Source organism: Lonchura striata, chromosome 4A, assembly GCF_050655825.1.
Source record: "Lonchura striata isolate lonStrDom1 chromosome 4A, ASM5065582v1, whole genome shotgun sequence".
Lineage (NCBI taxonomy): Eukaryota > Metazoa > Chordata > Aves > Passeriformes > Estrildidae > Lonchura > Lonchura striata.
Window position 1 is genome coordinate 514,352 of NC_140742.1, and position 26,768 is coordinate 541,119.

The window sequence follows — 26,768 nt, forward strand, 5'->3', positions numbered from 1 at the left end:
CGGGAAGGGCGCTGGCCCCCAAGCAGGGAAGGTGGTGCTGGGCTGTCAGTCTCTTTTGTTCCTTGCTCAGATGGAGGTATGGAGTGGATGATGCTTTGTGGGCCAGAGCAAAGCTGTGCCAAGGGAATGCAAATCCACTAGGTGTGCCCAGGTAATTTAAAATGCTCATGCTGGCAGCTTTTCTGCATGAGTAAAGCCGTTTAATTAATGCGTTTTCTCCACTTCCTTTTCTTGACAGTCGATTCGAATTGAAACGGTCTGTAATAAGCTTGTTACGGGTCTTGGGGACAAATAGCCCCTCCCTGCAGGTGGAAAATAAAGAGCCCATGTGTTGTGTGATTCTGTGTGATCAGAAGGGCTGGTGGCAGGTAGGGCAGACCGGTCAGGCTGCAGCACCCCCTTACAGCCCAGCCACGGCTTGGCTTCACAGTGGTGCCCAGCAAGGCTTCGGGCACGAGAGCTGGCACTGCTGTGGCTTTTCTGCTCCCCTGGTTTTACACAAGGAATGTGAGAGTGGGCGAACATAATGGGCACATAGGCTGGGGGACTGCTTGTCCTTGTTTCCCCCTCCTCCACCCCTCCAGAGAAAGCTTATGTTTAATTTGCTCAGCCTTGCGGTTTGACAGAAGTGAACATGGAGACCTGAGACCAGGATCAACAAAGGCAGCACTGGGCATTTCAGCCACTGCCTTTGAAATAGGCCTTGACAATAATGGAGTTGGGAAGCCCCACTGTTCAGCCTTCTTTATAGTGTTAATAACTGTCCAGAAAGAAGAGAAGCAAGAAATTGCTCAGATTTCATCTCTCAGATTTCATCTTGCATCTAGAGTGCCGCAACAAATCAAACTGAAATGGGCCTCATCGTGGCTTCTGCACTGCCATGCTGAGCTGCCCTGGGCCCCTTCTCCCCCTGCTTTGCTGAGGGTTATAATGCTGAGCAAGTGCTCAAAGCAGGCTGGTTGGGGCAAACACATGTGCTTCCCAACTGGGCAGGTGTCCCAGTTAGGGTGGACCTAGAAATGAACTGGTTTGTAGAGTGTGAAGTTGGAGGCTAAGGCAGTAGCATGTGCCCAGTGGCAGACACAGATTGAGTCCAGAAGAGATGTCTTCTCTCCCTGTTCAGCTGTCCTGCCTGTCCCCAGGACACGTCTTCTTTCCCTGGAATGTGTAGAGGTAGTTCTTCCTTAAGGGGTCAAGATGAAAATGAGAGTTGAGCCTGAGCAAGGCAGAGTTTATGCCTGGCCATCTCTTCTGGGCCAGGCTTTGAGGGAAGATGGCTGTGCCAGTGCCAGCAGTGTTTGGGCAGTGGTTCTAACAAGAAAATATTGTTCACTGCTTAACAAATGCAAACTCTTTGATGCCATTAACAGATAATGCTATTTTTTATGCCTCATAGTAGTCATAGAATTTGGAGTTGTATGCCTTGTCTTCAGGGATGCTTTTGGAAGAGTGCTGGAAGTCCAGGAGGACAAACACGTGTATCATGTATTGAGTTACACTTTAAGAACTGATAAGAGTTGCAAAAATATTTAACTTCTGGGAAAAAAAAAAAAAACAAAAAAACAACAACCAAACCAAACAGTAAAATGTGCAAAAGAGTTCCTAGTTTTAAAGCAGAACTATGATAATCAAAAGAAGTTGCATCTTTTCACATTCGTCCGTCTCAGGTCTATGTAGTAGAAAGAGCTCTGCCACCTTCATTGATTTAAAAGCTTTTTGGATCAATAATCTCCACCCTCTCTATACATGGAAGCAGCTGGAATGCATTCTCATGTTGCAATAGACAGTGCATGATGTTCAGCAGTTTCCTTATTATATTTTGTAATTAGCAAATCAAATTTTTGTCTTTAATCCTTTTGCATCCAGGGATATTTTGTGCTCAGAAAACTGGAAAGTATGTGTGAGCAGATTGTCTTGCCAGTTGGAATTCCCTAGGGCACTGGGGGAATTGCTGAAGAAGAGGGGCAAGTGTTTTGCTGATTGTGTGAGTATTAGGAGCTGCAGCATTACAGCATCCTTTCCCAAGAAGTGCAGCAGGCAGACAGGGAACACATGCTATTGTGTTCACATCTGGCATTAACATATAAAATTTGAGGCATATAAAGTTTCTTCCCATACAACTAAATTAAAAACCTGTGGCATAAGGTAAATTGACAAGTGCAAAACTTCTTGGGTGGGAAATTTAAATGGTTGCAAATGTTTCCTGAAAGCTGCTTCTGGAAGCGTGTTCCTGAGCATGGCTGGCTGCAGGCTCACTGCCTAGCGGTGTCAGGGAGAGCTGTTCTGTTCCCATGATTGATTTCATTTTGTGGGGGGGGAAATTCTGTTCTGGTCATGAAGACAGCACTGCCACGTGAGACAGAGGCCAGGCTGCAGAGCTGAATTGTGCTACATAAAATAAGCACATCTTGGCTCTCTTTGGAGGAGGCAGGGAAGGCACAGTTCACTGTAGCTTGCCTGGGTGAAGTGGCACATGCTGGTAGCTATTGATGTACAGACACCTTATCTCTGGGGTGGGCAACAAGTTTCTTGTTTAAATTTGTAGCTCCTAGAATGTCTCAGCTGGGGTAATGCACTAGAGTGTCCTTCTTGGAGACCTTGTTCCTGGCTGAATTTGATGTACCTATTGACCTTTCTGTTGAAACAGAACCTGGTCTAAATAACACGGTCTCCTTCTTTGTGGCACTGTGGCAGGCCACTGGAAAGCTGTGCTGTCTGGCTTCAGATCAGCTGGGACTCTGACGTTGATGACTCTGTCGAAGCAGGTGAAAAAACTGCAGCTGACAACATCCATCAAGGCAACAGCAGCTGCAGTGCTCGGCACTTCTGCAGCAGCTCTCCCGTGAGGTGTCCACACCTTCCTTGCTCTGGTCCTGTGTCCTGGGGTGCACTGACCCTGACTGCTACTGCAGGAAAGCAGAAGGTATGCAGGATGTTGGGAACTACAGGTAGACTGAAGTCTAGTGTGGCTGCTGTAGCAGAATGAGACCATCTTGGTGTCTCCAGCACTGACACTCCGCTGCTCAGGTCAGGAGTAGTTTGACCAGTCCATGTCCAGGCTGGGATTCCTGTTTAGACTAAAATTTGTTTGTGGCCTTTCTGGTGTTCAAAGAGAAATTAAACTTCTCTCATAATGATCCTACTTGTTCCCTCTTGATGCTGGCCTCCACTGACCTTTGTCCATGCTGTGTTACAACACAAGTGTTACATCTCTATTAATGTCTTTGCTGATTTTATTAGCAGCACTGCCGTTTATGTACTTGTGTTGCAAATAGTCCCACATGAAGGCACTTAGAAAGATATGTTATGGCTGCAGAGACCCAAGTGATCAATAACTTTTAGATTACTGTGTCACTAAACAGCAGGCTGAGGCATGGAAAGGCACTGTTACTTTAGGGATGAGAGATTTTGATAAAATAAATCAATAGTGAATACAGGCTGATTGGTTTCCAGTTCAAATAATTCCAAGAAACATGGAGCCCAGGGGAAACCATGCCACTCATACTTGGAAATAAACAACACACACGTGCTTTCATTTATGTATTTGGGTCAGTACTCTTGAAAATGGATAGGGAGCTATTGGGCAGGGTATTAGTCTGGAAATTGGAACCTGGGTTCTCCTTTGAGTGCTCGCAGAGACCTCTTCTCCCTCTGCTTCCCAAGTTCCTTTTGGTGCTAACAACCTTCACTCTGGGGCATGGTTGTAAAGCCCAGTTGGAGCCCTTTAGGGGCTATCAGGAAGGTAAGTAATAACTAATATTCAGGGAGGTGATTTTGCTTTCACAGTGTTTCCCTTTTTAGTCCTCAAGCAGCCATGGGCTGAATGCTGGTAAGTGGCTGTCAGGTGCAGCCAGGGGCTGGGTGGTTTGTAGACTGGGATGACACAAAGCTGCCGGGGAAGGGGATGCTGCTACCTCTCTAGGAGGCTGCTGAGACACCTCCCACGTGCAGGTGTGCTCACATGGCATGGGCTGGCTTGGCTGGTGTTCAAGAGTGCCTGGAGCAAACAAGGTACTGCAGTACCAGTGCTCATCCCTGCTGGCTGGTGCTGCCCTGGAACACATCCCTGGGGATGAGGGGGGAGACTGACAGTGAGTGGTGGCTGCAGGAGCACACCTGTCCCTTGCCAGTGGGGTATGGATCTTTCTGAAAGCGTTCCAGCGCTTCAGGGACTTTGCAGCATCCACTGCCAGGAAACATTCTTGTGTGAGCTTGAGGTGTCTTCAATTAATTCTTGTTCTAGGCCAAGACCTGCCTTCTACTTTGCACTGCATCTTCCCAAAAGCTCTTTTGTGGATGTGCTTCAAGGACAGTTTGGTGACAGTGCAGTTACCTGCTACCTCAGGCACATAGTGGACAGTGATTCAAGGTCCCAGAAATTTTGCTAGAGTGCTGGTATTATACCTACTGGTTTATTGGAGCACTACTTCTATCTTGGGATGGGTTGCTGAGTCCTGGAAAGCAGCCAGTGGGGATATATAAGTTGTGAAGGATATTTTCTAGAACTACAGCATAGTTCAGCAGCCAGGGGCTGACTGCTGTTCATCCACTAGTGGCAGAAGACAAATTGGAAAAACTTATTTGAAAAAAGAAGTGAGAGATACTTGAATGTTGTTTTCTCACATGGGTTTGTTCCTCCTTGTCCAAACAAGAAAAGGAAACTGGCTCTTCTAATCTGACTTGTATGTCTCCACTTGAGAAGGGTGGCGACAAGATGTGGAATAGTACTTTGGTCTAAGGTTTGGGATACTTGGAGTTAAGACCATTTCCTGACCTGGATATGCCTGTGACATGTAACTACGTCACCTGGTCTGGCTGTGCTCTGTGTGCAAAGTGGAGAAAATAGTATTCCTCAGACTTAAAAGAACGAAGGGTAATTATTTTAAGGCACTGAGATGAGGGAAGCTGTATAAGCATCTAAGACAAATAGATCTGCTCCCACTGAATTCGGTGGCAGAACTTTTAATGGGAGCAGATACGGGCCCCATCTGATAAAGAGTTTCATCTGGATTGCATATGGGGGTAGGCATTAAAGGACCCATCTAAGGATCTCCCCTCTGGAGTACATCTATAAAAGACCCTCTGTAGTTGTGTTCAAAGCTCACAGTAATGCCAGTCTCCTCAGGACCATTCACTTAGATCACTCAGAAACTCTTTCTTGTCTAAGCCCTGATGCTCTCCCCCAGTGGAAGAATGTGGTTGAAACTCCCATGCCGGGAAGACTTGAGATTTGTTTTTTATTTGAACCCAAAACATTAACAAATTGGACACACGTGCTCTAAGACTAGAGCCCGCTCTTATTTAAGCCAATGCAAAACTCTCCTTGATCCCAGCAGGATCAAGGTCTTGAATATTGCTTGCACCTTTTTAGAATATCTGCCTCTAAATGAAATAGACAGTGACAAACTCATTCTGAATTTATCCCCCTTGACTGATTTGCAACCAGAGGTTTGCAGACCCCTCCCTCTTGGAACAGAGCAATTCACAGTCTCAGCTGCTGAATGAAAGACCAAGGGCAGGTAGCACTGCGCCTTCTCTTGTGGCACGTTCCCTAGCATGTGAAAGTCAGTGCTGTGATTTAGTCTTTTTTTTAGCATTTAAACATCTTTAATGCTCTTGTCAGACTGTTGCTCCAGGTAGCATAGTGCTTCTGTTCACTATCTGTGATTTTCTTCCTCTTCATGCCAAAGTACTGACAGGTGAGTATTATATGTGTAGGAAGCTATTTGGCAGAAACATATGCCTTGAATATGTTTAAATTCCTTGTAAGTCACTTGATCAATGTGAAGTATTTGTGCCCCCTCAATCTTTGCTCTAAATTCGTATTCATCAACTGAGGTTGCTTGGTACTTAATGGGACACTGGGGGCACTGAGTGAAGGGAAGGGACAATACACAAGCAGGGTGAAGAATGAGGACAAATGTAGATGAACTTCCTCCAACAGGCACAAGATGCTCATTCCTGAATAAAAAATGTGAAAAGGTCAAGTGCCCCCAGAGGTTTCTATTGTGACAGGCACTTAACCCCTTCACTCCTGGTTATCTGCTTCAGCTGCTGGGCCACTCAGTGCACAAGTGCCATTAGCATCAGTGAAACGTGGCGCTGGGAGCATCGGGAGACCCACCTCCCTTGCAGGCAGCAGGCACTGGGTGAGCAGGAAATAATCCTTGTGGACACTGACCTTGTCAGTAGCTGTGTCTAGAGATAATTATTTCCTAACGTGTAACCTTTTCATGGTCAATTGCTCCAGTATATTAGACAGAATTGTGATTTCCTTCTATCTTCTGACACACACAAGGTCTTGTCCTTCCTTCTCTGAAGGCGTAACTTAGCAAGTGCACAGACAACCCAGTGCCAGCTGAAAAGTGTTGTTTCTATTTTGCTTAAAAGGAAAAAAAACATTTCCTGCTCTTCCTTGCCACTGAGCAAAAGGGATCTGGGGTATACGCCCACTCCCATGTTTTTTGGACAGACAGGCATTTCCCTTTAGGCATCTAATATTAACCAGGCAACTGTCAGTGTTGAGTAATCTTCTGCTCCACCAGGTTTCTTGCTTGTTGACTGATTTTGGTTTACCTTTTCCTAGCCTGTGATGCTTCAGTGTGCCCCTTGACACATCACCAAGGCATCTGCAGAGGCAGGATGAGCAGTCTGTCAGTACAGCCGCTCCAAAGGCCTTGGCTTTGATGCCTCAGGATCAACAGCAGCAGGAGCAGCCAGGGGTGAAGGCAGTTCCCTCTCAACCCCAGAGCCCAGTCTGCCCCTGCCTGGGGCACCTCACAAGGGCTCCTGGATGGTGGGGACTGAAGAACGTGAGGGAGGACACTGCCCTTACTCCTCCACCCCAAATCCTCCTCCTCGCGTACTCATGTTGCAGCTTGTTTGGCAGAGACTTGGGCACACCAGCCAGAACCTTTGTTTGGGACAGACTCTTTTGGGAACACGCTCAGCTGACCCCTTGGAGACATCTTGTGTGGACTGCACTGATTCAAGCAGTAACACAAACCCAGCTCCTGCAGCTGTGTGTGATTTGTAGGTGATATGCCTGCAACCTGCTCCCTGTTTTGTAGCAGTATTTCATTGGTTTTAAAATAAAATTGCAAAACTAGGTCAGTTTGCCATTGGGCCCTGTAAGACTCTTTAGCTAAATCTCCAGACCTTACCTAGAAGTTAATTTGAGCCAGACTTAGGAAAAATATATATAAATACACCCGAAGTCTCATATGAGAAACTTGTAGGCAACGATTTGGGATTCAGAGCCATATTCATATTCCTAAGAATAAATTCAAAGCCGCAGTTTAAAAGCAGTCTTGCACATGTGTATGTCCTGATCTTTAATTAGGCAAAACTCCCACTGACATCAATAGGAGTTTGACTTGAATAAGAACTGCAGGATCAGGTCCATAATTTGGTACCTGGGATTTGATTAAGCAGCTAAATTACTAGAACAGTTTCCCCATGTGTATAATTGCCTAATTAATTTTTAAAATAGCTAAGTTCAGCACTGGATATGGTGTACCTCTTGCCACATGAAATGTATGCTATTTAATCCAAGTTGATGGAGCTATTTGGAAGAGCCTGTAGAGTTTATTTTACTGTTAAGTAGTACTGCTTATTTTAAGCTCAGAAATGGCCACCATTGTGTTAAAATGTCATGCTCCAGAGTAGTGCTCTGCTACATCCTAATTCTTGAGTTCTAGGTACTGTGATTGATATTGCAGGTGAGAAAACACTCTGGAGGCTGTGGAAGAACTTACTTTCTAAGATGATTTTAAAAGTCAATGCTTTGAAAAGTTTTTTTGCCTTATCAATATTTTTTTTTTGTTTGTTTGTTTGGTTTTGGTTTTCTGTTTAGGGCCGCAGCATACTGCCTGTGGTAGACTGTGCATCAGAATATGTGTGTTATTTGCTTTTTGCTGAAATTTCAGTCTAATACTGTGGGTTGGAGTTGATATATTTGCTGCAGAAGAAGGACTTGCTTTCACAACTGACAGACTTTGTTTGTTTGTTCTTTGTTTGAAACAGAGAACTCATGCTGTACAAAGAATAGGAAGATCGTATCTTAGCTTCCTAAATGGAAAAATACTGTGGAAGGACATGCAATGCCAAAAAGTAAAATCTGTTCTCCCTAAATGTATATTTGCATGTGTGTGTTTGTATGTGTGGGTCTTGTGTACAGACATAAATAATTAGACTTGTAGCTGGCATAATGCACAGTGCCTACTCATGCTGTTGACTATTACTTGACAATGCGTGTTCTCCCATTCTCTCCAGCTGAATTCTGAAGGCATTCCCATGGGAGTTTTCCCTTTCTGGGGATTGCAGCGGAGCTCCAGGACTAGCTGTTTTTTGATGTGCATCTTGCAGTAGCCCTTATTCAGGAGCTCCATCCAAACATCTCCTGCAGAGATTGAAACCATCAGTTGTCCTCAGAGAAGAGCTGCATGCTGCAGCCACGGTGAGCCTTGTGCCTGTGTGTCTGTCAGGCTGCTGGAGCTGATGCGTGGCTAGAGCTGGAATTCCAGCTGAGCAGGATGGAGCGGGGTGCAGTGAAATGTACTGCTCAGAGAGGTAGGCTTGAAGCCTCTCGAAACCATTCTGCCCCTTTAAGGCTCTAAGAATGCTCAATAGGTAAACAAGTCATGGCTCTGAAACTGGCTGAGCTCTGCAGTGTTGCTGTCTTTTCAAAGGATAGCTTTTTTTCTGTTCCATCAATGCCAGAAACTTGCCAACAAAATAAGCAGTCCTGAACCCTTGAAAATTAGTGATGAAAATGATGAGATGGTTTTAAAACTGGAAAGATTATCTTTTATGTTTAAATTGGAGTCTTTTTGAAGGCTGTTCTGCTGTCTTGGTTTGTCAACTTTTAGTCTGTATTCAGCTCATATTTTGAAGACTTTCTATGGGGATTATAGGAATGAGTAGAAGGGATGAAAAATTTCAGCTTTTGTTTAAAAAGAAAAATAGGTAACTCTGACTGTCAGATGCTTGATTTCTGCAGCTGAAATTCTCTGAATCATGATTTAACATTTTTAGTGATGACTAAAAGTGATGTCCGTGGGTTTGGGATCCCTTAGGTTTTAAATGAAATTTGGAGATGTCTTGGGGTGTGTGTGTCATGTCATTTCCCTCAGCTCCTACTGACTCTCATGAATACTGAGGAGACCCCTGCGTTACGAAACTACAGAAGGTAAGAGGGAGCGCGGTGTGCCTGCGGGGCCCGGGGCGGTGCTGTCTCGCAGAGCCGCGGGCAGCGTGGCCTCGTGTCGGTGGCGCTCTGCCCTCCTCTAGCGGCGGCTGTGCCACCGGAGCCGCTCCCGGCCCTGCCCGGAGCCTCCGCTCTGGGGGCGGCTCTCCTGCTGGCAGGACTTGCCAGTTCCCTCCGATTCAGCTCTGCTTGCAGCTTCTGCCCCCCTTTTTCCTTTGGACAATACCAGAAGTTTCTTGTCGGTGTGTCACTCGGAGGAGCCAGAGACGCGATGATGGAAGCCTGACAGCTCCCATTGCCCTCTTGTTTTTAGTCCAACTTTCTAAAGTGTGAAACCAGCAAGGAACAAACACCAAAAGCTGGGGCTTTTCTCTCCCGTTCCCCCCCTCTCTTTGTAAAATGCAAACATAGGGAAAAGAGCCAAGTTTCAATTTCTCCTCAAATTTATGGTCGATTTTGGATAGAGCTGAGAGCTGATACCCTTGAGTCCCTGCAGGAAAAATCTCTGGGTTATCTGGTTCCTAAACTACTCCATAATCCTGGGTGGATGTATGCAATTTTGGCTTTGTTACATCAGTCTGTTTGAGATGAGCAAAAGGGAAGATTAATTTCCTAGAAATAGCTTTCTCTGCTTTGCATCCATATCAATTTCAGTGACTTACGATCTCTTCCCTTTCCTTTTATTTTCTTTTTCCTTTTTTTTTTCTTTTTTTTTTTTTTTTTTGAGAATGGAGGGAGTGTTTTAACTGAAGACTTAGGGATCATAGCAGTGCTGCAAACTTTAAAGCCTCAGGCAAAAACTAAATATCAGTATATTGCAGTCTGCTTGTATAGAATATTTGCAGGGCTTCATTTTTATCTTAGGGCAGTTTAAGACTCTGGAGAGATATACAAATCTCTTCCTTCTCCCTGTGAAATAAACAGGAGCTAATATGTATTGTTGCTGCATTGTAGTACTTTTTTGTCATCCTTTACCCCACTATTCAATATTTTTCAATTTGATTAATCCTTGTAGTGCAGGGAAAGCTGTTTAATTCTGTTGTGATCACCTCTCCCAAACAGGCAACAGGATTTTCCTGAAATGAGTGAATTTGTTTGAATAAGGGTGCTTTTCCAAACCATTTGCTTTGCCTTTATTAAAACCCTGTAGTGATGGGTCTGCCTCGCTGTCACCTGTGCTGAGCGACTTCTAGCCCAGTCAGGCTGTGTTTAACTTCTGTTTCTGTTAGGCCTTTGCTAGACTGGGAAACTGTTCTCACAGTTTGGTTCCCGCAGAGGTGTGCATGAACCTAGGCTTTGATAAGCTAATTAGACAGAGTTCTCTCACTGAAATGCATCTCCACAGCCTTTAATCAGCTCTGTGACTCTGCTCTTGGCTGCTCTGAATTTAAAGAGGTATTTTCTGTCCCTACCCTTCTGCCTGTTCCCTTTTCCTTGCTGTGCTCTGTGGTTTGCTTTTAAATATCTTTGGGGGGTAGAACTATCTATGTGTTTGTACATTACTGAGGATCTGGGAGGGCCTCTGGGTGCTGCCTTAATAAATGTTAAATAATAAAGCCAAGAGGAGGTGTTGCTTTAGCAGTGTATGGGTGTACCAGGGAAGAAATGGAGACAGATCCTCCTGGTAAAGATTTCTTCTTTTCCATGGAAGAAATGGAGAGCAGATTCTCTTGGTCTCTCCCCTGGCTTAACCAGCTGGAGTCTTGGGAGGTGCTTTGCAGACCCACTGTGGCAAAATCTTCCTATTTCCTTTATAACTATATTGATGGTTAGGATCTGTGTCCCTTCCATGTTACGGGGTTTTTTCCCCTGAAAAATGCTGCTGCCTTCTTGAAAGCTGAGCGAGATCCCCAAAGCTTACCAGGCAGAAAAGCTCAGGGAGCTCTCAAAGGATATTGCTGCTTTTCCCTGTAACCTCTTACAGTCTCTACCTTTCCTCTGTTCTTTTTTCTTTCTTTGCCAGTAAGGCGCTGTGTGCAGTCTTTTGTGAACCTTTGTGGGCCAGATTTCTCCCAGGTGCCTTTTTTCCTCCTCAGTAGCTGCAGAAGAGGCAGTGGATCTGAGGGTGAGATGCGTTTTATGATTTATGGCACTTTATGAAGTGCATTTCGCAGCGGGATTGACAGAGCTGGAGACTGAAGTCCACCGAGTTTTGGGGATGCAGAGGCAGGTAGGGGTGGATCTGCTCCTGGTGACTGTCCGTGTGTCATGGACCGAGTGGGGACTCCTCTGCTTGCTCAGTCCCTGCTTCCTTGCCTGAACTGTCTGTGTCAAGAGCTGGGGGTGGTGCCAGGAGAGCCCAGGACCTGTGCTGGGAGCCAAAGCCATTTTACACCTCTGGCACCTCTGCAGAAGCCATGGCAGGGCTCCTGCATGTCACCAGGCTCCCTTATCAGCTGTTGCTCTAAAGCTGGGCTTATTTTGACAGCCCTTCCTCTTCCTCCTTGGGGTGCCTCCTGATGGAGCTCTCAGTGTGAGGAGCAGGGCTTTGCTCCGTGTTCCTTGGCACTGGGGTGCTCTGTCAGAGACTTCAAACAGGGCTCTTTCCCACGGTTTGTCTCTGCCTCTGCCCCTTTCTTGCCTGTAGCCTCGGGACTGCAGCTCTCCAGCCATCTATTTATATGGCCCTCATTTGTCTTAGTCTCTTTGGCACTTATATGGCTCCCATTGGCCCAGGGCCTGAATGCTTCCCAATCTTTAATATATTTATCTTCACAGATGCAGACACACAGGCATACCTGTGAGGTCAGGAAGTACCAGTGCTGCCATTGTACAGATGGAGGGCATTAAATGGTAATTGGTAAACTGGGAGCAGGTGGTGTGGAGGAAGGCTGCTCTCCAATGGTACAGGAAATGGTATCACAAGAAATGGTTCATGAGCCACAGTGCAGTGCTGGGAAGATGGGTCTCCCCTCTCATACATGAGTCTTGCAGCCAGTGGAATATGAGGTCCTAGTCATGTCCTGTTCCTGTTTTGGCCTCTTCATTCTTCAATGTTGTTTTAAAATATTTTTGTGATGCAACTTCAGATGCAAAGCTTCTGTCAAATTGCCCAACCAGGACGGGTGAGGGAGGTTGGAATCCTCTTAGTCTGCCAGTGAAAGCAAAGGATCTTTTAGTGGCAGGGTCCTTCCCTCTTGCTCGCTGGGTTTCCTGTTCTTGGACGGGGGGTTGGTCCCCTCTTTTCAGTGGCTGCAAGGTGGGGATGGGCCCAGCAGCACCGTGGGCTCAGGATTTGCTTTGTTTAGCTGAAGCACTGGGAGCAGACTGTCTGTTGGGGCAGGAATTTCTGGCAGCTCCTTGTCAGTGCCTTTCCCTTAGCCTTTCCCAAAGATGGCAATGCTGCCAAGTACATCTCCAAGTGCTTTGCAAACGTGACCCATTAGCAGTGTCTTCAGCACAGAGACAAGGCTTGCGGCACGTGGGGAGCTCAGCCAAAGCCTGCTGGGGGTCGGGGTTACCCTGTCCTGCTGGTGGGGCCTTCTCCTGTGCCCAAGGCAGAGCTGGGCCCGGCATGGAGCGGGGCTGTGGGCAGGCGAGGGGAGATGTCGGGGCTGGAGCAGGCGAGGGGAGATGTCGGGGTTGGAGCAGGCGAGGGGAGATGTCGGGGCTGGAGCAGGCGAGGGGAGTCGGGGCTGGAGCAGGCAAGGAGAGAAGTCGGGGCTGGAGCAGGCGAGGGGAGTCGGGGCTGGAGCAGGCGAGGGGAGTCGGGGCTGGAGCAGGCGAGGGGAGTCGGGGCTGTGGGCAGGCGAGGGGAGTCGGGGCTGTGGGCAGGCGAGGGGAGATGTCGGGGCTGGAGCAGGCGAGGGGAGATGTCGGGGCTGGAGCAGGCGAGGGGAGATGTCAGGGCTGGAGCAGGCGAGGGGAGATGTCGGGGCTGGAGCAGGCGAGGGGAGTCGGGGCTGCGGGCAGGCGAGGGGAGTCGGGGCTGCGGGCAGGCGAGGGGAGTCGGGGCTGGAGCAGGCGAGGGGAGTCGGGGCTGGAGCAGGCGAGGGGAGTCGGGGCTGGAGCAGGCGAGGGGAGATGTCGGGGCTGGAGCAGGCGAGGGGAGATGTCGGGGTTGGAGCAGGCGAGGGGAGATGTCGGGGTTGGAGCAGGCGAGGGGAGATGTCGGGGCTGGAGCAGGCGAGGGGAGATGTCGGGGCTGGAGCAGGCGAGGGGAGAAGTAGGAGCTGGAGCAGGCGAGGGGAGTCGGGGCTGGAGCAGGCGAGGGGAGTCGGGGCTGGAGCAGGCGAGGGGAGTCGGGGCTGGAGCAGGCGAGGGGAGTCGGGGCTGGAGCAGGCGAGGGGAGATGTCGGGGCTGGAGCAGGCGAGGGGAGATGTCGGGGCTGGAGCAGGCGAGGGGAGATGTCGGAGCTGGAGCAGGCGAGGGGAGTCGGGGCTGTTCGCTGGCCTGCCCGGCCATGGAGCACGGTGCCCAATTAGCGTGGCAGCTGCTCCCGTTAGCAGGGCTTTCCTTAGGCGCCTCACTAGTGCTCGTGATAGCAGCTAAGGAGAGAAAGGAGGAGGAAATTGCATCTATATTTAATTAATACTGCATCCATATTTTATTACAGAGAGCCCTTAGGTGCAGGAAGATTCTCAGTGAGAACAATTGCTTTGGAGGGCTGAAGCTATTGTATGGTGCTGAGGAGGTGAACTTTGGCTTTAAAAACAACTCCAAATTCTCTGCAGGGTAACCTGGGAAAGCCCAGAAACCCTCAGCTGCTCACCTCTTAGCCTCAGGCTGAAAAGCAAGTGGCAAATTTGCTGATAATTCATATTTGATTAGCTTTAATGTCTTCCAATATTGCAAGCAAGAAAGGTCCAGTGGCTGCAGACAAAACCCACACTGATTATTTTTTCCTTTTGATAAGCTTCCAGGACTGGAGAGGTTTCCTTGGACCTTGGGCCAACAAGAAGGCATTTTATGGTCCAGTCAGAGAAGCAAAAATAAGCCTGTGTGTTGGAATAGCCTGAGCCTCTTCAAATATTTTGTACACACCCTTCATGGCCCATTAGTACCATTGTTTTGTTCAGTCAGCATGTGGTACAGCCCTTCTTGTACGCTGCAAAACACGGCATTTTCCAGAATGCTGTTGTACTCTGTGGTTTCCATTATAATAAAAATATGCAAACAATTGCTATCCAAAGAAAACTAACTACCATTTAATTTTTAAATCCTCCTTCTCCTTTCACTGATTCCACAGTTTTTCCTCGGTAGTATCCAAATTTTGGGGAGGAAGGAGAGCTGAAGACAGAAGTGTTTACAGAAAGGAGGATTTCTGCCTTTTCACAACTACAAAAGAGCCATTTGTTGCCTCAGATAACTCCTAAACAAACTGCTGTCAAAACAATTAGTGTTATTTTTCTATTATCCTCCTATTTGAGAGTAAATAGCCATTTCATGAATATGTTAATTATCTGGTCGGTGCGGAAGATAAGTGGATGTTGTATCTTCACAAATGATGATACCTCTTCTATTGTATACAGAAATTTCCAACAGTGATTTTCCAAGTATTTGGGGTCAGGTGACTGCGGTTAAACTGCTCGCAACTGGACCTTTTGCTTTGATAATTTAAAGATTTAGCAAAGATTGAACAATTGAGTAAATTAAGATTTAAAAAAAAATTTTAAAGAAAAAACAGGCAGCTGAGCAATAAGAACCAAATCCCTACAACAGCTGAGCTTTTAAATCGTGTTGTATTTCTGTATTAAGTTTTAAAGGCTAACAGAGAGGTTCTGGGAAAAAAATCACTTGTGTAAGTAGTGCAGGGCCATATGTCTGTGTACTATTAAATACATGATATTTTTAGAGGTAAAGTAATACAGTGTTATTCTATTTAAATTGGGCTGTCGTCAGGATAGAAATTATTTGTGAATTTATTTGTCAGTACAAAATGCAGGTTACTAGATAGATATGTTTGTTTATGTTTTAAATCATCCAAGTACTTATTTTAATGATACTGTGCTTATTTAGGCTCCAGAGAAGCACTAAAGTGCTGATTTTCCTTTTGGAGATGTGTACATTTAGGAAGAAAAATTCAATATTCTGCAAAGTTGAATGCACCATTGTGCCAGATAATTAAAATGTAAATTTAAGTATCTATGCCTGCTTTGTGATTTTTTTAATACTTTTAAGTTAGTTGTCTTTTAAAACATGTGGTCAGCTGTTGTATTCACATATGGTCAAATGATCAAAGTCTGAACTCCTCTCTAATTGTCCCCTGCTGCTTGTCTGCTCTGTCCATGATCAAGGCCTCAGCAGGTGATAAGAAAGGCATGAGAACAGGCTGGAAGGAGAATGAACTACTGAGGGGCCCAAGCTGAAAGAAATAAAGACTTCCAGTACATCACCCTGACAGTAAAGAACCAAGAAAAAGTGAAGTCTGGTTAGTTCTTATTTTTTCTTTCTTTCTTGCCCTTTTCCCCCCCTTGCTCACAAATCTGCATATATTTTTTTAACAGCAGAATGCAAATAGGGTCGTCTCTGTGTATTCTCAGCTCATATAAAAGGCAGAACCAAACAGCCTTCTGCAGACATGTTTATTTACTTGTGAGGAGGAGGAAGCTGCTAAGTCACACAGTTTATAGTATTTCACATGTTTGTGGAAATCATTGCAATTCTTTTCACTTGTGCTTGTCATTGTTTGCCTGGAGTTCACTTTGCCAGATGGTGCTTTATTGTCACTGGTGTCCACACCTCACTCTTGCATCACTTCAAGACCAAATGGTGTGAAGAGCTTTAATACTTAGAGGATTTAGTAAAAGTAAATCCACACTTTGTGGAAGGTTCATTCTCAGCTATTCAAGCAGGTCTAGCACTGATTCAGAGAGGGAGTAGCTGACCCCAGGAGTGAAGAAAGGATGAAATAAATGGATTGTCTTTGCCACTCCTGCTCGTCCCCTGCTCTCTTGCAGTCAAAACGCTGATAGAAAATTAAGGATCAATATTAGATTTAGAATAAAGAGTTAACAGTTAAATAAAGGAAGGTGCATTGTCAGATTCTCCTCACCTCCCCCCAGTCAGTGTAGAAAACAGCTGGCTACATTTCTAAAGTTAAATTTCTTAGGCTTGCAGTAATATATTTGTATGCATCGTGTTTTTGGAACCACGTGAGGATTAATTTTTTACATTAATTTGCATGCAAATAGAGTACTCCCTTTTGGCTTTTGCAGAGTCGTTTCTTAATGTTTGCAAACACTGTCGCTCAGATGCAGGAAGTGCCATTGCTCCATTTTACAGATGAGGAAGCAGTGGCTGGCTGAGAAAGGAGTACTGTTCAGACTGTCATTCAAACGTGGGGGTTTTGGGCAATCTATATTTCATTATTTAAAACAGGACTGAGTGCCTGTTTCTCTATTTTTGCAGGTAACTGAAGTCTGTGTGTCCAAGTGACTACAGCAGTAGGACAGGACAGAGGAAGTGTGTGTCTCTGCATGGACAGGCAGTATTTCAGCAGGAGGCAGATGTGAGAGGATTTAGAGGATATTGTAGAAAAATCCTTGCGGTGGTTATTATATGGCTGTGTAAAACGGCAAACAGGTTAGTGGGTATATCCACAAGGAAAGAGTACACATCACAACTGTAGCCCCTGCAAGGAGGCAGAGCTATGTTCATTGCCCCAGGTTTTTTCTGGGGTCAGCTCCAGAGCATTCTCCCTGTGGGCCACGTGGGTTTTAGGAAGGACAATTCTTGGAACAGGTTTGTGATGGAAGAGGAGACTGATGTACAAGGAGGGTGGTAGAGAAAGAGGATTATGATCATGTGTCTGCACGGGGCAAAGGGTGAGAGAGACGTGAGACAAAGGGTTTAGAACATTTTGACTGTGGAGATTTGTGGGAGGAAGGGCCCCAGTCCTGCTGGGGATCTGCTGAATCCTGTCTGCCTCAGCAGGGACCCGTGGAAGGGAAGCCCTTGGACATGCCGGCGCTTTCCCTCCCTCCCTCCTGTGCTCCCTTCTGGAGAGTGAGCTGCTTCCACTTGGTCGTGCTCAGGTGGCTTCCTGAGCCGGGCTGAGGAGCCAAGGGCCAGCACAGGCTGTGTGTGGCAGCATGGCAGAGCTGCTGGCTCTGTGTGCAGGCAGCACAGAGGCTGCCACGCCAGGGCACAGCAGCAGGCTGGACAAATGAGCTCGAGAGACAGCCAGAGCTCTGGGAATTCATCCTTGCCTCTCAGGGCATCTTGCACATCCCATGTACTGCTAGGTCCATCCCCCTGTGGGGTGATATGCAGCCCTTCTGTCAGGATTTGCCATGTTCCAATGACCTTCCTGTAAATATTTATTGTCCAGAACACCCAGAAGTAGGAAATGTCTACTGTGATGGCAGACAAACATGGGAACAGAGGCAGCCACATTAACCAGCTTACACACTGTATCTTCTGCCATTTGGTCCTCTGTTTCCTTCAGAATAAAACTGGCAGTGCCCAGAGAGAGCTCTAGAGAGTCACCTTTGAACCTGGACATTTTAAGCTGGTGTGGCCTGTCTACCTTCAACACACTTGAGATGTTTATTTTTTATAGAGAATTCCCAGTCTTGTCTGTGAATTCTGTTTCCTGAATGGTCTTTTTGGTTGAACATGTGGATTTTTATGCATACAACAATACATGGAATACACTGAAGTAATGAATGTAAATGCTTTTTATGTAATACTGCATTAACCTTGCAGACTTAAATGGTTCAGTGAGGACTTACTGGTCATTGTAACTGTGAATAAACTTACATATTCTTGTTTTCATATTGGTTCAGGTTCCTTTCCTGGTAGATGCTGGTCTTTCTGCGAGCCCATGGAAAGTTCCTGAGAAGAGAGCTCTCCATACCTGCTGCTGATAGCAGGTAGTGTCATGCTGTTTTCTTGGAAAATGTGTTTGGATACTATTTTCTAGAATAAACAAGTTTAAGTGGCCGAGAAATAAAATAGATTCCTCCCACTTCTCTCCTTCCCCCATGTGCTCATAATAAGTGGCTGAAGTAAAAAAAGAAAAGGTAAGTGGTTGATTCTCACTCCTGGAAATGGTCAAGAAAATTACAGAGCCAGCAAAATCAATTTTCAGGTTTTATAGTCCACAAGCCCAAGGAATTCTGCACAGTGCTCCCTGGGGTCTGGGTAGGTGTTTAATCTCTGAAGTTCTATACTGAGGAATGTTGAAAACAAGAAGTTTTTGGTGAGGTCACATGCTCCAGGAGGTTTAGGATCAACAGGAGGTGTGTGGTTTGTTTGCTCTCGTAGTGGTTTTGGGCAGTAGCTCTGACCAGTGGCTTTGGTGGGAGGGGGTGAGGTGCTGCTGAGGCTGGTTTTATATTGCTTTGTGAGGAGCTGAAGGGGACAGGTCACAGCTCTCCTTCCATGGCATCCTTATGCAGGAAGAAGAATTTGGTTTATTACTTTGCCAGCCTGTTGTGAGAGCTCTCTGCAATAACAGATTTTTGGGGAAGCACTCTTGGGCTAAGCAGGGCAGGCCCTGTGTGTGGTGGGATTTATTTCCTGCAGGATGTGATCCTGTGAGAGGCTTGTCCTGGCTGGATTGGGGTGACAGTGTGGGCCTACCCTGTCCCTGCATGGTGCCTCCAGCTGGCCACAGAGAAGGGTGGTCCCTGCTTTGGATGGGATTGTGAGGCAGAGGAAAGCAGGAGGCTTTCGCAGAGACTCCTGTGAGGATTTTGGCTGGTGGAGGGAGAAAGGACCTTTCTCTGCACTGTGGGTCAAGTGGTGGGGTAATGAGGAGAAGAGCCCTGATGTGCAGAAATGCTGCCTGTCAGAATGACTACTCTGCAAATCTACTTAAAAGTCATTTTCTGTGTGCCACCCTGAAATTCATCTGGCAATTAATGATAAGGTTAATATCTTACATGCATGGAGGCCAGAAAATTTGGAGGTAGTGTTGCCATAGCAACTGTATCTCTGCCCTCCTGGGCATAAGCATCCCTGTGGGGTCAGCCAGGGCTCAGTGCTGGGGGTGGGAAATGCCGCCGGCGTAGTAGCAAAGGGGTGGGAAAAGTAATAAAAATGTAAAAATAAACCCCAGTCTTTGATCTCGTTGTGTGCTGGCGGTGGAAGAGCAGTAAAAGGTGAAGCTCCTCTCCATTGTGTGTGTCAGAGGGAGCACTGCAGCGCTGCCTCAGGCTGTGCCAGGGAGCTGTGCCTTCAGGAGGGCAGGGCTCGCCGCTGGCTTCACTGGTCTGTTCCCTGGGCTGCTGGTTAACTGGGAAGAGGTGTCTTCAGTACAGTTCCACTATTCTCCTTCAGCTCCTACAGCTAAAATCCCAGTGCAGAAAGGAGACACCCACTCCAAAAAACATAAACTCCAACAGTCATATATACTCAAGAAGGGTTCTCTTGCTCTTCCATAAATTGTGAAGCCATTTAATTCAAATCTGAGAACTACAGAGCGCTTGCTTTCGTACACAAGTGTGTTTGTGAGCACTTTGCCACGTGGCTGTGCATCCGGGTGGGAGGTGGCAGGGGAAGCTCTGCTCTCTCCTCTGGGCCTGTGAGCAGGAGCAGTAGGTGCTGTCACCACTGAGACCACGAGTCCTCCTTCCTCAAGTCTGCAGTGTCACTGCCTGGGACTCTGGGACTCCAGCGTGTCCAGGCTGTTTTAGTACAGATGGTTTTAGGCTGTTAGAAACCCCTGTGGTGAATGATGCGGCTTCTCTTAACTGCAAAACATAAAAGGAATTTTGTGGGGAAATCAGAAATGATGAGTTGGCTTTCCCTGATTTAATGAACTAAATGTTCAAATCTCAGTAGCATTGCAGAGATTGTGATTCTTGTTTCAGTCTCCAAGCTTCACTCCCGAGTGATCTCTATTGTTTTGCCTTTGAGAAATGGTTTGGTTTTCTGCTGCTGTCTTTTTGGAGTAGATCTGTGCTTAGGTATTACCACAAAAAAACAGGTAATCTTTTAAACTGAAGAAAGTGTCAGCTGGTTGCTGGCAGATACCTCTCATCTGGGAAAGACTTTGGCTCATATGCTGGCTATCCCTGCTGAGATAAAGCGAGCAACTGGAGCAAATGAAGCACTTAAGAAGTGTGTTAGAGCTTCTCCCATAGTATGCAAACGAACTGCAAATAATCTGTGTTCCTGCAGGAAGCCCTTTATGAAAAGCAATGGGCTGGAAAAGGAAATGGAGGGCCTTGGCACTGGTGAGATTATTTACATGGCATAAGCACCGTGTTTGCTGTGTGGTTGGGCTACAATAATAAAGTCTGCTTTCCCTGGAAGGTTGTGGTTCTCGGAGGTAGGAGATGAAAGATCTACAATGATAAAGTGGTACATCTCAGGGCATTTTATTTTTTATTAAAGCTTTTTTTTTTTTTTTCAGCAAGTGCATACCAAATGCCAGAGGGAAAGCCTATTGTGTTACCAGACTAATGTCAAAACATGCACAGAGGTCATGCATTTGTGTTCTTGTCCTGAGACGTCATCCTAAGACACTTTGGTTTATTTGAATAAATACATGTATTTGCCAATGGTTCACAAGAATCTGACATAAGATGTACATGATGACTGTGCCCTGAAAGACAGTGTTTATGGAGAAGGTGCTTTCTGTGCACTGGTGTTCAGTGTTGAAATTTGTTTCTTCAGTTTATGTTCCTTTATTTTTAAGGGTGCATAACTTGGTGTAGTTTTGGAAATTCGGGGCAGATATAACTTAAGCAGATTTATGTGACTACACACAATACTTTGTTGTTGGATGCAGCAGTAGTTGCCATAGCAACTGCAGGATCCCAAACTGTTATGATACCTCCAAGAAACAGGTTGTCTTTTGGAAGAATTGCAAGCAATTTAACTTTATTATACAGTAGCCTTAGCTTTAGGGGATAAATGATATCTCCAAATGTATGCTTCTTGCCATGTTGGGATCTTCATGGTTTATTTCAATGATGACATTTTTTCACTTTGCTGTATTTTTTTTTTTTTGTCATAATAATTTTTTTCTGAGCTGAAGGAATAGGATATGTTTTAAACTGCTCATCATTATTAGTTCTGTATACCATCATAGTTCTAATCACTCTTACAAACTTTGAGATCTTCCTGCCACCACTTAAAAAGAGAATAAAAAAAACAGGGAGGAGGTCAGTGGCATTTTTCCCCTGTTTTTTTTTTTTTTTTTTGTTTTATCCTTAAATAATATATCCCAAATGGAGATGAATTTACCTTCCTAACAGCCATGACCAAGGTACTGTCCCTGCTTCACAGGTGGCTGAATTGTTCACTGAGGAGTTAACAGAGTTCTGTAAGACTGAAGATGAATCTGTTGAGAGGTGGGCTAGGTCTCATAAGTGGTTAGGGGAATAATGAACTAAGGCCCTGCAAGCAAAATTTTCCATGGGAGGTGACAAAATAAAATGTGGATTTTCTTGCAGCCATGTCCTACTCCTGCAGACAAATCAATATAAATAACCAGCTGTATCAGGGGAGTTCACTTGTGTATAGTATTTGGCTCAGATGGTTTATTTTTGTGATTTCAGATTTATTTTCTTTCTTTTCTTTTAGAAAGGTCATGGTAATGTGTCCCAGCTCCTGAGAGAGTTGGGATTGTTGAACCTGGAGAAAAGAAGGCTCCAGGGTCTCCTGGAGCCTCTTCCAGTGCCTAAAGTGGCTACGAAAGAGCTGGAGAGGGACTTTTCAGAAGTGACGGGGCAAGAGGAAATGGCTTCCAGCTGCCAGAGGGCTGGTAAGATGGAATTTTGGAAAAAAGTCTTCCCTGTGAGGGACAGATTGCCCAGAGAAGCTGGAGCTGCCCCTTCCCTGTGGGTGTCCAAGGCCAGGTTGGATGGAGCTCTAAACAACTGGGATAGTGGAAGGTGTCCCTGCCCTTGGCAGGGGGTTGGAATGAGATGACCTTTAAAGTTCCTTCCAACATAAAGCATTTTATGATTCTATGAAGTCATGTTATAGATCAGTCGGGGAACTAAAATGTGTCTGTGAAAACAGAAGAAATCAAGAGAGTTTCTCAGTTCCTATTAATAACACATGCAGGGGATCTACACACATTCAGGTTAACTCTTAATGGGTTCATTTTCTTAGAATTTGGTACTTGCTTTGTGAGGCCAAAGAGCTTTAGTTGTGCTCCAGGGTGTCAGGGAATGCATTAGAACAAAACAAAATGGTTTTATCCTCAGACCACTTCCAAGGGGAGCCCAAGACAAGGGCTTGTAGATGGGGCTGTGTGAGGGACTGATAAGGGGCTGGTCTGTGGATGTCTCTCAGGAAAGGTGCTGTTTAGGTGCTGGAAGGTGTTTGTTTGCATGCTGGCTCAGGTGGCTTTGAAGGCTGGCTTGAAGACAAACAATGAAGCACTTCAGGGATGGCTGTTGGAAGCTCTTCCTTGCAGGAGTGGCAGCAGGGGGAAAGCACAAAAAGGGATTTTGTTAGAAAACACAGAGTCTAGGCTAGGAACAGAAACTCTGTGTAAAACAGACCTTTATCATCTCTTCCTCTTATTCATCAAACTTGAGGAGGAATCTGGGTGTCCCCCAAGGTGGCTGCATTTTGAAAAACTCAGGAATGTGGTATTGCTGAGTGCAGTTGGGCTTTCCCAGTGGTGCTCCCTGGTAAAGCCCTGTGTTCTTATGTGAATGGCTGGTTCTTTTCCTTCTCCAGGGAAAGGGCTGGGATGCCATGCCTGCTGGGAATAGCTCAACCAGGGACCTGTACCAGAGCCTGCACTGCCAACAGCAGCACTTAACGGGTTGGCAATGACTTGTGCAAGGGTGGATGCTGAAAAGGAGCCACTTTCTGGTTATTTGAGTCCAAGTGGTATCTCTGACGTGGGAGTTCTGAGACCTACGTGCTGTGCATCTTTACAAGGTGTTTGTATACATTTGCCAGCCTTAAGTGCTCAAAATTCATGAGTTATACCTCAGAAAATTCATGAGGATGGGGTTTTTTATTTTTAATTTTTTTTTTTTTTTGCATGTGTTGTCATGTTTACGAGCTTTTAGGTCCAACTGTGTTGCCTATTTCAAGGTTTTATTTGCAACTGCGAATTGGAAACTTATTTTTATGGTACATGTTCTTTTTTTGTACAGAGCCTAGATTTGGGTGAGTCACGTGCCTGCAGGTTCTGAGGCTTCCTGGAAGCTCCAGCTGCTGCAAGACTTGGGATGAACTGCAGGAGTGTGCAGTGCTGCTGGTACAAGGAGGTCTTTTCATTCAGCATCCTTTTGGCTCACGTGGGTATAAAATGGGGCTGAATTAGTCTTTTCTTCCCTCCTGACATTTGGCTGGGTGGGAGGCTGATTCCTGATAGGTTTTAATGCAGTGTTTGAAAACATAATTTTCTCTCAGTTTTACATGTAATTTGCCCGTATTATTACTATAATATGATTTTTATTCCTCTCGAGGCTGTGCAAGTCTTCAGGATACTCTTAATATGTATGGTGGGAAATTGGCTGTTTGCAAATTAGTAACAAACTATAATAATTACTTTGCTTTCCCCTTGAAATGGTAATCTGAAGCTTTGATGACCACAAAATTCCCATGTAAAGCCACACAGATCTTCAGCTGCATTTGTTGGATCTATTTAGATCCCTGCTTGGTGTCTAAAAGAGGCAATAATGTCTGCAAACATCTCTGGCCACTTCCTCCCACTCATTGCTCGGTGTGGCTTCTGTCTGCTTGGATATCTATATACAGCCCAGCTGTAGGTGTGAGTTTTTGTGGTTTGACCTGTTTCCATAAGTTAAAGTTGTGAGGATGGAGATGCTGATGTGCGAGCCGGGACAAAACAGCCCTGGGGGCAGGGATGCTCCGGGATCGGTTTCAGCCTTCTCACCCTCCGAGGAAAGCAAACAGGGGAATAAAGGCCACACAAGAAAGTGAGGATATCATCTTAAAGAGAGCCTCTGCTACAGAGGATATCCCGTGCAGTGCTGCTGAGCATCTTGAGAAGCAAACCAATAGCATTAGGGTGGAGGAATTCCTACTGCATCCCCCTCCCCTAACCCCCTCAGCTCAGCCTCCGGATCAAAAAGGCAGCAGCCTTCTGTCTGCAAGAGAACAGAGCCTGTGGAGGAGAGCTGCCACAAGGGAAAGCTGCTCTCTGAAGATGCTTGAAAAACAAAACAATGGCACATCAGCACAGTGTGAGGTGCTTACCTGGGTCTGGAGAAGCCATGTGTGCTTGGGGTAGTGAGAGCCTGCCTTCCCTCCCTCTTGAGTGGTGAAACTTCATTTCCATGTACTCACCAGGCCTGGGGCAGCATTTCTAGGAAAGGCAGTTTGGTAGAGGGGGATGCTGCATGCAGTGCAGTGCTTCAGGAATTGCTTTCTGTCTTCTGAGGGCTGAAATGCCCCAACACAAACCATTTTGCAGTGTGCCCTGGGGAGCAGGATGTCAATGGGATGTGCCAGCAGAGTTTTCTTATCTTGAACATGTGATGGAAAAGATTGGGAGAACTTTTTCTGAAGGTTTTTCTGTCCCCAAATTCTTGTCATTAGCCTGACCTCTTTCTGCACCTGACAAAATCTCTCTCAGTGGGCTGGTTTTAGTGTAACGATGTGATATTAAGGAGACCAAAGTGGTGAACAGTTCCTGAAAGACACACTGATGTGTGCCAGGTGCCTGAAAGGATGTGTCTAGGGCTTTTTTTCCCTCTTGCTCTCTCTTGGTTTCCCTGGAAGCTGTTTGCTGCACGTCTGCTGTTGCTGACCCACTGCATGGGAAGCCTTGAGTAATCCCACACTGCTCTGAGCATGTTTGAGAAGTTTTGTATGACAAGATCGCTGAGTGTCCTGCCCTTTGCTCTGCCCCCTCTCGTGTTTGTCACATCTAATAATGGACAGAAATGTGGTGTGTGCCACTGAACACGGGGAATTTGTTTGTATTCCATGTTTGCCACAGCCTTTTAATTTGAGGAGGGAGCGTGGGAGCAGGGAATGGCTAAGAACTTTTCTCTTTGGTAGCTCTCTGCTGCAGGCTAGATACAGTTCTTAGGGAATTATGTGAACTTGAGCTGAGTGCTGGGCTTTAGAGTGGCAGTGGTGTCTGGAGGGGCAGTGCTAAGTGCTTTAAAAGCACTGTGTCTGTTGCAGGCCTTGGTGAAGGGTGGTGAGACAAGCTGTTACCTGTGCTCTGTTATCTGAGTAGGGGTGTCGGGCACTGCAGTTTCCAGCCAGGATGCTGCCACATTTTATTTTGCAAGGGAAGTTCTGTGGAAAGGTCACTCAGGCTGTCTCCAGCCCTAGCCTAGGTGGGTGCTCATACACACTCTGAGCTGTGCTTGTGCTGCTGCCAGGTGCTGGACTGCCCTGCTGCAGGCAAAGAGAGCATTTGTCCCTAACCTCCATGCTGGCACATCTTGGGCTTGTTCCTTGCAGAGATACCACCTAGTCAGGTAACAATAACAAGGTGTAAAAGTGCAGAAGAATCCTAACTTGTGAAATCCTGATGATTTTTCCATGCTTACATATTTGGTTGTTGAAAATGAGTATCTGGCCTTTATTTCTGTGCACATGCTCTCTGTTCCTAGATCTAGCAGATGTTGTTCCAACAACCATCTCCCATCTTTTCTCCCTCCTTTTTATTCCTTTCTTGCATCATGGTGAGTAAATAAGGGCACTGTTGTTAGGTTGAAGACTTCAGTTGTCTTTATTGCCTAGTCCAAGGGAAAATGGGACAAGTGTAGCTGGAATATTGGCAGGAGAGGAAGGCACACATAAGAAATTATTTCTCATGAGGCCTCTTTTCCCTTCTTAGCCTGTATCAAAGGGGATAAGGTCTACTTTTGGATACATGTGAGTATTCAGCAGTCAGCAGGGAAGCTTCCACAAGACAAATAAAGCCCCTGACATATCACAAAGGCATCTGCCTTCTTCTCTAGACTTTGTAAGAAGTGTGAGATCTTAAATGAGACTGGGAAATTAGGTGAATTGTGCCACTAGGAAAGCATTTTTGAGAAGCATCTGGTTCAGGATTGTACAATGTCTAGAATGGATGCTTTCTGGGACAATTCCCCATCCAAGGCTTGATTCCATTTGCTTTATGTCAAGCCCCTTCCAGGAGCATATTGCAGAGATTTCTGAAACTATGACAATCAGACCAGAGTGGGATTGTGGAGCATGAGAGCTTTGTCAGTGAGATACTGCACCCAAGTGAAGAAGCCCTGCTGACAGGGTAATTTCACTGCTGCTGGGACCAGGCTGCCATTTCCAAAGGAAGTTTTGTGCATGCATTGGCTCTGTGCACAGGAGGAGCATCCTCTGGGATGGCTGAGGGCAGGATACATTGCCAGGATTAGTGCTGCTCATGGGTAAAACCTGGCAGTTCCCTATTATCCAGAATATTTTAGTAGTATCTTTAGGGTATTTTTTCTGAGACACACATTTTTGGATGACTGTTCTTATCTTTATTTATGTTTTCATAAGCATTACCAATATCCTTCTCACTTGCAGCTGGGAAATCAAAATACAACAAGTTTTATTTATTTGTTTGTTTTTACCTCATGTGGTTGTTTTGGGCTTTGTTATCTCTGGTGCTCTTTGTGTGCCAATAACTTCTGAAGTCAAGCAGTTTAATTGCAAAAATGAAGAAACAGAAAAAAGCACCACACAAAAGCATAAAAAATATAT

General features: G+C 45.9%; 1 long non-coding RNA gene across 1 annotated transcript in view; it reads left to right on the forward strand.

Moving 5' to 3' along the window:
* Positions 1 to 53: 53 nt before the first annotated feature.
* The window catches only part of LOC110476876 (uncharacterized), a 103,361-nt gene continuing 76,646 nt past the window's right edge, over positions 54 to 26,768 (forward strand). The window contains exons 1-6 of the long non-coding RNA XR_014952465.1: positions 54 to 9,190; positions 15,446 to 15,579; positions 17,939 to 18,025; positions 21,690 to 21,870; positions 22,800 to 23,006; positions 23,228 to 23,371. This is a non-coding gene — a long non-coding RNA (uncharacterized LOC110476876). The remainder of the gene's footprint in view (positions 9,191 to 15,445; positions 15,580 to 17,938; positions 18,026 to 21,689; positions 21,871 to 22,799; positions 23,007 to 23,227; positions 23,372 to 26,768) is intronic.